This window comes from Silene latifolia, chromosome 11 (assembly GCF_048544455.1).
Source record: "Silene latifolia isolate original U9 population chromosome 11, ASM4854445v1, whole genome shotgun sequence".
Lineage (NCBI taxonomy): Eukaryota > Viridiplantae > Streptophyta > Magnoliopsida > Caryophyllales > Caryophyllaceae > Silene > Silene latifolia.
The window spans coordinates 182,209,180-182,224,174 of record NC_133536.1 but is presented as its reverse complement, the minus strand read 5'-3'; positions in this window follow the sequence as shown (position 1 = coordinate 182,224,174).

Below are 14,995 nucleotides of genomic sequence, written 5' to 3'. Positions count from 1 at the left end.
GGAAGTTGTGCCATATATGTTAGGAAGTTGTGCCATAATCAGATCTTGATGATGACTGATAGATCTATGGAGTTGAAAAAATGGAAGCAAATCAAACAAGCATAACTCAACACTTTCAAAATGATCATTTCATTTAATTTTAAACCAAATACATTACAGCAATTATCAGAAATCAAAAGATGTATAATAAGCCGGAACAACCCCGGTTAAGCGTAAAAAGCGCTTCTCAACCTGCCACCAATCACGCCACTCTGGTATACCGCTAACTTCCGGGTCATTGGCTTCATATTTTGCAATAACAGATTGAATATATGCAAGGACACGACTTGCATGTGGAGATAAGGTTGGAAGAGTACAACTCAACATATCTCTGGCTGCAGCCAAGTTGCAAGTAACAGGCCGACGAGGGTATGAAGATGATGATGATGATGAGGCTTTGTTGACAAGCCGGACTGCTTCACGCCTCTTAATCCAATAATTCCGTTGATGTTCAAGGGATGCTTTGATTAATGGGTGTTGATCGGGGAAGCCGGCGAGAACCTTACCATCATCTTCAATCGTTTGTGTAAGCCATTCTTCGTTGTTGATAAAATTAGGGTTCATTGCCATGTTGTTTCAATTAATGAATGTTAGTAAAGGATGCTTTAATATATGTTGGTAAAGGATGCTTTAATATATGTTAGGTAAAGGATGCTTTAATATTTATAGCTAGTAATATTTAATTTAATTTTTTTTTTATTTTTTAAGAACAAACAACAACGGTTATTTAAGAACAACCCGTTGTCGTTATATATAAAACCCGTTGTTATAACTTTCCCCCCAAAATTGAGTCACACTTTACACAACGGGTTTTTATATTTAAAACCGTTGTTAATAGTTTTAACAACGGTTTCCGTAAGAAAACTAACCGTTGTTAAAACCTTCTACAACGGACGCTTTAACAACGACCGCTTTTTTATTTAACAACGGTTTTTGACCGTTGTTATAGCCTGTATCTGTAGTAGTGTACCCCAAATTATTAAAGAATCAACAAGTTAGTTGTGAGACATCTAATGGGACCTTCTTCTTTAAATGTTTATTTGATTAAACATAAATTTTGCTAGTACCACTTCGTCAATATTAGAAACCAGTGGAGGTTTTCATCATTGTATTCGACACATAAGATGATAGAATATGACGACTAGCAACAATAATGTCGAGATATAGAGTAATTGTGTACTCAATCTAGTTTTTGGATTTAAAGTTGTACTTAATTGTGACTATTAAGTGCATAAACTCTAAATAAGAATATAAACTTGTTAAGATACAAAAGAGGTTTTCACTTTTGTGACCCTATACAACACGATTTGATGTATGGCTAGCCCATTATCAAGGTGATTATATTCTAAACCAAACTAGAATGATATATATCATGTAGATGATGTAAGATTCAAATTGGTAACCCAAGATTAAACCTTAAATTTTGGAATGATGAATGCAAAGAGTTATCGAGTACTCTTGAAACCATTAGATTGTTAATGGTATATGCGTATCTTGTATTCAAAGCAAGATGTCTCGTGCCTTTTGGTTGAAAAGGAGATCGAGGTTGTAAATCATCGATCCAAAATAGGTTGATCATTTTCTTTTACCAACGATTTAAGTTGACGCTAATGTGTTCACTTAATAAGGTAAATAGAAAAATCTTTGAAGAAGTTTAAAGAGTTCAAGGAATCACGATTTAGTTGTGATGGGATTATCAAAGTGAAGACTTTGATATAAGCCAAAGGAAATGTGATATAGTATCACAAGTTAATCTCTCTTAGCACGCATTATGGAATAATGTGTGGTTGGATAAGAAATCAAACGCTATTCGATATGGTTTGAACTTCAATCAAGTTACTTTGAGTTACTTGATCCTTTTGGAGAATTTATCATTTTGTCTAAATTATTTTTCCACTATATCATATGAGATATGAAATGGTAATGTACCATATTTTTAAGTTTTCACAAGAAACAAATGCTCATTTTTCCCTTTCAATTATCACGAGTACGACGGGTTTGCGGCTCGTGAAGCTGTCTTTCTAAAATACAAGTTTATTTCTAGAAGACAGAGTGGGAGAAATTATTCAAGAGCCACAAAGAATGTTAAAAGAATGTTATGTCGTAAGAAACTGGTCTTTCTTGGCTACATGAGACGTTTTGTGTAAGATATTGTTTCTTTAAAACCTAGGAGGTTAAATTCGTCACTTGTTGAAAATAATGAATTCATGCTACTTTTATGAAAGTAAAGAGCTTATAACTTACAAAAGAAATCGTTTGATTCAAGTTGATTACTTCTAGAAAGTAATGAACATATGACTTACATGAGAGTGTTTAAGTCACAACTCACTACAAGGCTTAGAACCATGAAAATCCGAAATTAAAATGCTTGATTAGTGTCAAAGGGTTTTTGCACTAATAAAGAGAGATTTCAAAGCAAGATTGGTGGCAAAGAGTTTTGCACTGGTTGAAATGCTTAAGTCTATTTCGATCTTCTTAGGGATTGTGTTTCATTATTATGAAATACATAGCGAGTGAATCTAAAACCCACTTCTTCAATTAGAAGGAATGTATTCAATACATGTCTTGAGTTTTGTAGATTCTTGCAATCCTAATATAATGTGAAACTTAAGAGACGGTCTTAAGTAGGACATCAATGAGTTGGAATCAATATTTTTGATCATGTGATAAAACATTTCTCGATAAGTCGAGAAGTTGTGTTTATGCATGAAGTTTAGTGGGAGTTACGGAAATTTTAATTAGTCTTATATGTGGATGACATATTGATCATTGCGAATGATTTAAGACTTTTGGAGTAATATAATACATCTTTAATATCTAGATTTATGTAGATAAATCCACATGATATTAGCGTCAATAAGAAGTCTTATGTTGATAAGATTCATGACTAGTTCAATCAAATTGAACATAATTGATTGATTCCATTTGCTTCCGCTGCCGGATCAATTAAATAAGTAATGATGTATAACACTTCATATGCTTCGAGTATGATGAATTATTTTAAAATAGAATTTAAGTAATCTTTACGAAGCAAGCCATAAAGATTACCCTTAAGTGCTTGAAGAAGCATTAAGGAAGTAAAGCAAAGTGTTTTTGATGCAATTTTGTGTAAGGGTGTTACACAAGTGACAATTGACAATTGATATTGCGCATGGTTTATGACAAAACCATAATCAAAACACATTAGGATGGTTAAGATACCATTGTGGCTATGTTAATTAAGAAGTAGATTTTCTAGAATCGTTCTAGGCAATAAAGAACAATGAGAGATATTTATAACGGAAATTGAGTACACATGCAATCATGAGATGTGCAAGAGAATGTGTCCCGCACACTGTGAAAACAGTGAGAGCTATTCTTAGGCTAGAGGGCCTATGTCTTGATTGGATCTCGACACATACTCAAAAAGTTTTGTAATGCAAATGTATACATTACAAAGGAAAACGAGTATGTAGTAAGGTTGAGTAAGGTACAAGAAGTTGATAAAACCTACTAACCAAAGCCTTCTCATAGGCTAAACATGATGAGTCATATCATTTCAATTGAATTGAAATGAACAACTACATGCAAGATCAAATTAGATTATAGAACATGAAATAGTAATCAGGTATTGACTATTCATATGTGATAATCGCGTTTGTCATTCGAGTTTTACTTTAAAACTCTTCTATTATACTTTGTTACATCCAAACGGGTTGTAGAGACAACGTTGAACCCCGTTAAAGTGAACCCGGATTAACATAGTATTCGCCCATAGTCACTTGTATGAGGTGACGTCTCGAAGTGACTAGAGTGTGATGCGATTGATGGCAAGTTCAAGTGCCATAGAGTCATGTGAGATGACTAGTCGATCACATAGGCAGACTGTTAGGAACACTTTGTCGGGCCTTATGATCGCTTATAGAGTTCTGGCAAATTTATATAGCCTGGTCGTGGCGATAGCTATTATAGTATTCAAATGAGTCGATTCTTTTGACTAAAGACTATTCGCCTAAGATGGCACAGTTTCAGATTAACTTTGATTTGTGTTACTACGACCTTCGTAAATGGGGTCAAATGGGCATATTTTGGGTTATGATGGCTGTGGCTAGTCGAAGGGAATGAGTGCGATAGGAATTGTCCACCCCTAGTCAGGGTTATAACAATATCTCAGGGCCACTCGAGGAGTAATGAACTGGAAATGCGTGGCCACGCTCGGAATGAATCCATGGTGGATAAATCTGGTCAATCAGTTATTCTCCAGATCGAGGAAACCACTCTCGATATGATCACTTGGAAGTACGACCTGAAAGACACCTTGCATTGAGTGGGAGATAGTAATAGGACAAGAGAATTGGTGACGCACACTTGTCGAGGACAAGTGGGAGATTGTTGGAATATGTGTACTCCGACAATAATGCGATCACAATTGTCGATCATAATGATCACATGTTTAAATCTCATTTTAAGAATACATGTGGGATGTAATATTTTTACAGTCAACTGGTCCACACATATCGGTAATGATTGGCTGACTAGAGTTTGACATTACTGTCGTGCGACGGTGGTGATCAGTTGATCCCCTTAGGTCATACCTATAGGGAAATACTCTTAATTGATTATTTAATTAATCTTATACCGATACGAGTTAATTAAATTACTTAAAATTGACGGATGATTTTGTGAGTATAATTAACATATTTTATTGTAATATGATTAAATGAGACACGGTCTAAGTAATCGAATTGTTTTATTACTTAGATGAAATTATTGTTTACAGAAACAATTGAAACGGAATGAATAAATTATTATAAATACATTCTGTTGTAGTTTATAATTCGGGAACACTTTTGGTACAAGTAATTACAAATTACTAGTCGATTTTGTTAATGACATATTTTATGAGTATGTTGATTTTTAATGTGTTAAAAATACATTACAATTTCATAAGTCAAGTAACATGTCACACATGTTACAATTGACAAATGACAAAGATAATATGGACTACCATTTTACATGGTAACCGAAAATAAGAAGGGCATTAAGGGTTTGTGTTGTTTAATTTATTTTATTCAAAAACACAATGATAACCTTAGAGTTGCATGCCTAGCCTCTTGTGAAGAGCAAAAATGAAATGCATTGGGCATACTACCCAAGGCATTTTTTTCGGCCAACCATAGGAGAAAAGAAAAGAGTTTTTCTTTTCAATTTATTCATTCATCCTTTTACACAACAGTTTTGTAGTGTAAGAAAATTACTCTCTACATCTTGTGAAATCTAGAGAAATAAAACTCACATAATCTCCTCTCTTGACCGAAAATTTTCAAGAGAACAAAAATTATTTTTGTGTCATATTTTATATTAAACTTATATTTTACTAGTTCATAAATATATAAGTTATTAAGAGATTCCTTGGGTATATGCTTTTGGGAGAGGTTCTAATTTGAACCTTGTTCATCCATTTTAATGAAAGCTCAAGAACAAGAGAGTAGGAGAACTCTCTTGTGCCCTTTGATCCGAAAAACCAAATGTAAGGATGAATATTTCTTCTTTAATTTGTTTATTGTTTACATGCATAAGATCACCAATTAATTTTATGATTAAATTAACATAAAACATATATGAATATGTTGAGTATATAGATCTACTTTTCCTTCATGTACTTAGTAAATCTCATGCTATAAGGGATAACATAAAATTGAAGGATATCGCAATTCACTAAGTTTGAACACTTGATCACATGGTATGATCACAAGCTAAACTTTTATTGCGTTACACAAGTGCATGAGTACGCTTATGATTATAAGACATATAATAGTAATATGGTATTGACTATCTATGTGTGATAATCACATTTATTGTTTGAGTTATCCTTAACTCATTCTAAACTTTGTTACATCCAAATGGGATTGTTGAGACAATATTGAACCCTATTAAAGCGAACTGAATTAACATAGTATTCATCCCTAGTTACTTACATGAGGTGACATCTCGAAGTAACTAGAGTGTGATGCGATTGATGGCAAGTTCAAGTGCCATAGAGTCATAAGAGATGACTAGTCGATCACATAGGCAGACTGTGAGGGACACTCTGTCGGGCTGACCGCTTATAGAGTTCTGGCAAATTTATATTGCCTGGTCTTGGTGAGAGCTACTATGGTATTCTTATGAGTCGATTCTTTGACTAATGACTGTTCGCCAAAGGTGGCACAGCTTCAGAGTAACTTTGATTCATGTTCCTACGACCTTCATAAATGGGGTCAAATGGGCTTATTTTGGGTTATGATGAGCTGTGGCTAATCGAAGGGAAAAGTACAATAGGAATTGGCCATGCCAGTCAGGGTTATCTTATATATCAAGGCCACTCGAGGAGAAATGAACTGGAAATGCGTGGCCACGCTCGGAAGGTATCTATGGTAGATAATTCCGGTCAGACAGTTGTTCTCCAGATCGAGGAAACCACTCTAGATATGATCAAATGCAAGTACGACCTGCAAGACACCTTGCATTGAGTGGGAGATAGTAATAGGACAAGAGAATTGGTGACGCACACTTGTTGCGGACAAGTGGCGGATTGTTGGAGTAAGTGTCCCCGACAATAATGCGATCACATTGTTGACCATATTGAGATCACATGTTTAAATCTCATATTAAGAATACATGAGGGAAAGTTATACTTCTTAGTCGACTGGTCCACACATATCGGTAATGATTGGCTGACTAGAGTTTGACATTACTGTCGTACGACGGTGGTGACCAGTTGATCCCCTAAGGTCATACCTATAGGGTAATGCTCTTAATTGATTATTTAATTAATCGTATGCCGATACTGGTTAATTAAATTCCTTAAAATTGACGAGTGATTTTGTGAGTAAAATTACATGTCTTATTGTAATTTGATTAAATAAGATCCGGTCTAAGTAATCGAATTGTTTTAATTGCTTAGATTAAATTATTGTTTATGAAACAATTAAAATATAGAATGAATTGCCTATTATAAATATAAGAAGTTGTGATTTATAATTCTATGACCCATTTTAAGTAATTGTAATTGTGAATAACTATTTAATTTTGTATGTGATTTATTTCATTTATATAATGATTTTTAATTTGTTAAAAATGCATTATTTAAATGACATGTCTAGGAACATGTCCAATTTGTCACACAATACAAATTAACATATTGACAAAGTTAAAATGGGTCCATATTATACATATGTGCCGTGTGAAATGGGAGAGGAAGGAAAATTTTTGTTTTGTTATTTTAATTAGTGGGAAACATTATCATTGCCTACTAATTATAGGCTTTTAAGCCTACACTCTTGTGAAGAGCAACAAGCAAAAGCATTGGGCCCTCTACCCATGCTAAAACCGGTTGCCTCCCCCCTTATACACTCAAGTAGTGTATTTTTCCTTTACACTAATTCATTCTTATTAATTTACAAGTTGAAAAAAAAAATCTCTCTAGTTTTTGTTGTTGAACAAAAATAAAAATCTCACAAAACCTCTCCCTCTTGACCGAAATTTTCAAGAGCAAAATACAAATTATTTTGTGTCATTTTAAGGGTAGTTTTTATTAATACTAGTCTCATATTAATTCAAACTATTAAGGGTATTATCTTGGTACAATCTTTAGGGAAAGATTCTATACTTGAATCTTGTTCACTCATAAGGAAAGCTCAAGAACTAAGTAAGCTAGGTGACCTTACTAGTGCCCAAATATCCGAAATATCCAATGTAAGGAACCGATTTTCTCCTTACTCTTGTATTTGTTTTGCATGCATAAGATCTTGAATTAATTTTATGACTGAATTAATTATTGACATATTCAATATGTAAATATATGAGATTAATGAATCCAACAAAATGTTAGATCTAGGTTTTTTACTGTATATAACCATTACGAGTCTGTTATTGGTAACTTCACTCGTGTTTCTTCCCGTCCTACTTCTAGTGCAGGTAGTAGTGGTAGTGGCATTCAAGGAACAAGCTTGAACACTCTTAAAGGCTTGATGAGTAGGGTAAGACCGAATCGACAACAATCTACTCCAACATCCAACTTGGCCGAGTATCAAATGTACAATAGCTACGATTATTTGCGAGGTATATCCGATGAAGAGGTCAACAACCTTGACCTTTTTCAATGGTGGCGAAATCATAGGAGGTCACTTCCGGTGATGTCGGCAATAGCAAGGGACTTCTTAAGCAGTCAAGTGTCTTCCGTTGCATCCGAAAGTTGCTTTAGTGGAGCAAAAAGAGTTTTGGATGAAAAATGAACTCGTCTAAGATCCGATACACTTAAAATGTTGGTGTGCTATAAGGATTGGATGGATGCCGAGTATCGACAACAAGACGAGGTCGATCATGAAGTCGAGTATGATTCCGACCAAACAAGCACCGAGTCAAATCTATAGTTGCATATATTTTATTAAATAAACTTGTGTTTTGTATTTTTTTCTTATTTATTTTTTCGTTACATTAGACTAATATCATTTCTTAATCGTTTCGTCGTTTTTTAATTAGATAAAATTGTAGTTACATTGATTCATCCTTTTTTAATAAAAGATTGAGGTTTTTTTTAATATCGTTTCGTAATCGTTTAACTAAATCCGAATATATGGATACCATTTAAATTGGATATCCGATCCGATTTTTTCTGAATAAACTGGATCAGATATGGATTTTGATTTTCTTAAAACCGGATATCCGAATTTGATCCGAATTTTAAAAAACTAAACACAAAAAAAAAAAGTAAAAACGTAACCAAATCTCCCAGTCTCCCTTATATATACAATATACTCCCAGGACTCCCATCCTTCCATTAAAAAAACCCTAACCATTGCATTCTCAGTTTCTCAAATCTCACTACCGCCATTCTATTCTTTTTCTCTCTTTTAATTTCTGACCACCACAAAACTCCAAAAATAACCATCTCCTTCGACCTCCAACCACCACCAGTCACATACCTCCTCCAAACTCCTCAAACAATGACTCTCACCTTGTTGTATACCACCATCGGCCTCCGCCGTCTGCGCATCAGTAAGCACCAGATCTATAATCATTCATGGCTTCTGCCGGCTGACTCTTACAAATAAAGAGTTTTTTATCGATAGCATGTCTCAACTAATCGTTTTAACTTACAATCGTTTTAATTTACAATCTTTATAAACAATACTTGTTGTAATTTTACATGTTCAATTTTTTTTTATACGAACATACTAATTATATTGAAAATAAATCTAGTGATTTTTACATACTAATTTTTATGATACGAACATACTAAATTTTACATGTTCATTTTAAGTTATTAATATTGTATTTTAGATCTAGTGATTGATGTTGAAAGTATTATAGATCTGATGTTTAATGATATTTCGCAATGTTTTTCAAGGATTGCGATTAATTATACATAACATAGTTATCTTCTTTTATTTGATTAGCTTGTTCTTTTAATTGTGTTGTATTTTACTCATAATTATTACTCATTCCGTATTAGTGACTAGTAAATAAATGGCCTTTTTCCGAATTAAACTTCCTGACTTAGCATTGTGCACAAAAGAACCACTTATAAAAGTGTCTATTAACGAGAAGCTCTCATTTGAATTAAAAAACCGGATCGTAATTCGGATATGAGAATCTGGATATCAATTATAAAACAATTTTTTGTAAAAAAAAATACTAAGCCCATGGGTCTGCCCACGAACAAGGCACGAAAAGCCCATGGGCCAGGCACAGCCCGAGCACGAAAATGGTCGTACCTTGAGTGGGCCGCGGCGCGGGTTTTGATCAGTGGGCCTGGCACGGCACGGCCCATTAAGCCCACTATCCATGCCTAGGCCGGGCCAATTTTGGGGTCAGGCACGACGGGCCGGCCCAGCACGGCCCATTGCCTACTCTAGCCACGGCCACCAAACAGTGGCAGCAACAACAACACCCGTCACCAACACCACTCGCAACAACACACACCATAAACACACACTCAAAGCCCGCCACCACTAGCCCTCACCGGCCGACACCTGCCACTGCCGTGGTCACCCTCTGACCACAACCACCACCAGCAACCACCATAGGCAATGACAACCGCGGCCAACATCAACAACAACCACACGACTATACACCCTTATCCAACCTGTGCTCCCTCCTTTAACCTTTGGTTTGCGCCAACACACGGCCACCCTAACCACCACCTCTACCCACCACTGTGACCTCCCAACATCCCATGGCAACCACCACCGAAGACTACCTCCGGTCAGTCACGAAATAAGAGTTAAAAGCCGTCATAAGACGGTCATATAAAGGCTTGGTCAAACCTATATTTGGTTGGTCAACGACTGCCTAATGGTGGTCAACGATGGGTCTAGGGTGAGTCAAGGTCGAGGCGGTCAATTAAAATAATATATAACTAGTGTGAGACTGCCTTACCTTATGATCTCGAGGCGGGGTGACGGAATCTCCACATCTCCTCTCTTCCTCTCTTCCTCTCTTCCTTTATGTTTTAAGTGGATTTTGTTGGGATTTTGTATGGATAAGGGATAGGGTGGATAAAGTAGAGTGTATATAAGGTGAGGTGGAAGTATATAAGGTGAGTATAGTATACATATATTATACATGTATCGTATTACGTATTATTATTATCATTAAAACTTATTATTATTATTATTATTATTATTTTTTTTTTTTTTTTTTTTATTATTATTTTGCGCGCAGCTTTCATTATAATAAAAATAAAAGGTTTACATGAAATTGGTGGGGAGCCGAGAGACAATCTGGGCTCCCACACCCTTAGCAATAGTAAAGCTAATACGAGTAAAAATGTAAGCGGCTACCGAGCTGACAAAGATCCCGAGATGCCGAGAATTTCTGGATCCGCTTGAGCAAGGCAACAGCATCCGAACTCAACTCCCCAAGTATTATTATTATTATTATTATTATTATTATTATTATTATTATTATTATTATTATTATTATTATTATTATTATTATTATTATTATTATTATTATTATTATTATTATTATTCATTACCATCACCATCTTATAATAATAATAATTATTATTATTATTTTATTATTCCGTCTCAAACATAACTCATATAAATATAATAGGCGTCCATTTACTAGGAAAATATAATAAAGAAGCAAATCCCTTCCTTATAGCGTTTACGCTGAAGCAATTAAACTACTACTTCAAGAGGTGCAACTAACGAAAAAAAGAATGTAAGCAAGAAACGGAGTATTACAGTCTTCTCCCCATAAAATGAACTTCGTTCCCGAAATTTGCCCCGCTCTCTCCATTCTCAAGTCTCTACAAGTCTCATCACCTATTCCCATGTACTCTCTCTCGCCTCACGTGCTTGTCTACCGTATACGTTCCTTTATAAACATCACACTGATGTGACTCATATTTGTACACATTTAGTCCCCAAACTAACCTCGTTCCTATGCTTTCTAGTGCTTATTAGGGTCGTTTCTTATCTTTAGTTCCCTACTTTGCATATTCTTTGAGGTTTTGTGTCCTTGGTAGGAGAGGATTGCTAACCTTGCACTTATGGAGCAAAGTAGAGCTAAATGGAGTGCATCTAATGACCAAGCATCAAAGAGGAGACCATTACTATGGTCTAAGTGAATAAATGAAGTAGAAATAAGCAATGATGAAGAGCCCCATGACCTACCAATGATCGCCACAGATCCTTGGGCAGTTAAAGAAGAAGAAGAAAAAGAAGAAGAAGAAGAACTTATCAAAGATCCGAGCGTCTCAAGCATTGATCCGGACGTCTCAGCCATCAATCCGGGCGCCCCGAGCCCAGGTCGAGAGTCTCAAAGCCTAATCTGAGCGTCTCAACCTCAGGTTGAGCGGGTCACTGGGTAGCACGAGTTTTCTTCAATAACAATCCGGACGGCTCCCTCTAGGACTTGCAAAGCACTAATCATCTTCTTAGGGACTTAATCGTCATTTAAGCCCTTAGTTCCCCTAATACTTGTACTTAGTATAAATACCCCATTATTTTAGGGGATTAAACAAGAAGTTTTACCAAGTTAGAATTTAGTATTAATCAAGTTTATTTACTCTTAATCAAGTTGTAATATCTTAATCCAATATTAATCAAATCTTAATTCCTTTTTAATCCTTCAAGTGTTCTTAGTTTATTTGGGTAATTTGAAGACTATTTGGGTTTATTAAAGACTTGACAACTCTTCATCATTCATCAAGTGTTGTTCTATTATTATTTGCATATTATTTGGATCACCATCAAGTTGGTATAATCCTTTGTACCCTTTCTTAATTTTTACCTTACTCATTTACCATGTTTAACTTTGCTAATATGATTGACACCTTCATTAACATGTAAACCATAGACATGAGTGAGTAGTCTCCTAGCTAGGGTTAATGGGAGATTAGGGGAAATATAACATGGGGATAGATTCATACTTAATCTAATATGTTATCATAAGATTGCTTGCTTGCTATAGTGTTAACCTATGCACATGTTATGCTTGATAAAATGCTAGACTATGAAACCTTGTATTTTTCACATCTCTTATTTATTCAACAAGACTTGTAATTTTGATCTCTCAATGTAAAAAGCTGATGAAAATCAGGCTTATGAGTCAGTTAAGTAGGGTCAAAAGAACGAGTGATAGAGATTGGATCAATCGTCTTGTAAGCTAATTTGTGATGAACATTGTATCCTTGGCTTGAGCTTAATGAGATTACTTAAATTTCACCAAAAAAAAAACAAGACTTGTTACATATAAACCAACTCGAGTCTTGTTAGACCATGCATAGAAGTGAATAGGAAGAAAGTAAGTCGACTTGTAGGTGTTGTACAGTCTAGACGACTCGGCTCCGGGACCCAAATCTTCTTATGAATCGTAAGATATAAACTAACTCGATTCTCTATAACAATAATTTGCTTACAACTATGAAAACATGTTTGTATGATCACCACCATGAATCCCATATGAACCCATGACACCCTAGTGCCTTAATCTATTGTTTACAAACCCCCACTTTACTTGATTGTTTTACTTTCGTTTCTTTACATTACATTGTTATAATAGTGTAGCTTGATATCTCAAAACTCAAACTAATTTGTGACATCCTAAGACATAGCTTTCTACAACCGATAACTTAATTCAATAATTGTCCTTTGGGATCCGACCTTTACTCACCACTCTAGTAAGAGTAGTTTGTTTAGTTATAAATACTGTTTTGGTTGGTTGACATAGACGACAAAGTTTCGAACCGCACCACACACTCATCCCAAGGTTCTTTGTTTAGCTCTCATTACTTCCTCACATTCCGTAGTTTCTTTTTCCTTAATTTCCGAATTGTTACATTTAATCCCCCTAAAAGAGAACTTTGTCCCGAAGTTCAACTAACAAGCCTCACAGTGTGCTCTCACACAATCATTACTAAATTCCACAAATGATTATGATCCAGGTTCAATAATTTCTCTCACTCATTGCAAATCCGTAATCAAACCTCATGTAGTTATAGTTTCAATGATCTAATCCCCCATCTACAAGCCTCCCAAGGTCAAGTGTCAGGTCAAACCCACGGTTCTAATTTATAATCCCATAACTAACTCTCATTCATGTTTGTTATGTATACATATCTATCACAGGGTATAAGTCGATTATTATCACGTATCTATATCACGTTAAATATCATACATTAACATGTATGCACATCGATCAAGAATATGCGGAGTCTAGGAAACAATCAATTAATGCAAAAATTACTCGTTATGTGACTCAACCATATTCAACATCCCCATTTTCGGACATCATGCCACGCATATACCGCGTCAAATCCACCACATGATAACACATGTGTTTCCATATCCGTTCCCGTCTATCATCAACACTTCCGCTCCAAAGGAGGATCACAATCACAATCATGCAAATGATTACTTTGCAACAAAATTTATATATTTCCTCTTACATTTACACAACCAAATAAAATCACGTCGATTAACATACATCAAACAAGGTTATCACATTATTTCCGTCATCAATCCATTCATGTCAAATCAACGATTCCCATTTACTTGCAAAATGACACACCATATAATAAAACGTAAACAGTTCACACATATTATCCATGTAAGGTCAATCATGGTCATCCAATACAAGTCAACTAATATAAACCGCGAAATAAGGGCACATGCTCAATATTTGGTCAAATATCAACAAAAGAAGGGTCAAAGCAGTCCCCTCGGTCGAGTGCATGGTGCCCATAATGTTTTCCTTCTCAACTCGGTTCCAAACTTCCTATTTTATCACATAAGTGCTAATAGACTCCGATGGTGACTAACATACCATTAAATAACTGAATTTAAGCATAACTCTTGGCCCTATGGCCATCATCATTAAACAATTAAGATAAAACATTCGAGACATACTACCGACACAAACATACTATTTCATAGTTCATTTCGCAACTATTCTATTTTCTCTCCATACCCGGCGACGGTATCACCATATTGTCATCAACAACTACAATAGTCACATCGATAGCCACAACACTTATACTATCTCATGGACACGGCCTTACCCACTCATTACTCTCAAGGAATAATGACAACATCATTACCCAAATGGACACTAGCACAAGATTACGATGTATACTATGGACGCTTTTCTTGACGTTTGGGAGGCAAGTTTACAAACAACATATATACTACCACTCATAGGATCAAGTCTCACATAACCATTTTCACACTTATACACACCTACTTCCAATTAAACGTCTACACTCTATAACACGAAGGATCAACTACCTCGACAATATGATTGAACCCTCAAGCATTACAAGCCAAACCCTTACTCTCATGACCGCGAAAACCAAACTTGATAACACTAAATCTGTCATTATATATCTCGATTATCTGCCAACCAATGTTTCTAACTCATGCTCATTAACAATATCCTTTAACATGCAATTCAAACCTCGTTCACTATCCATAAGTTCAAA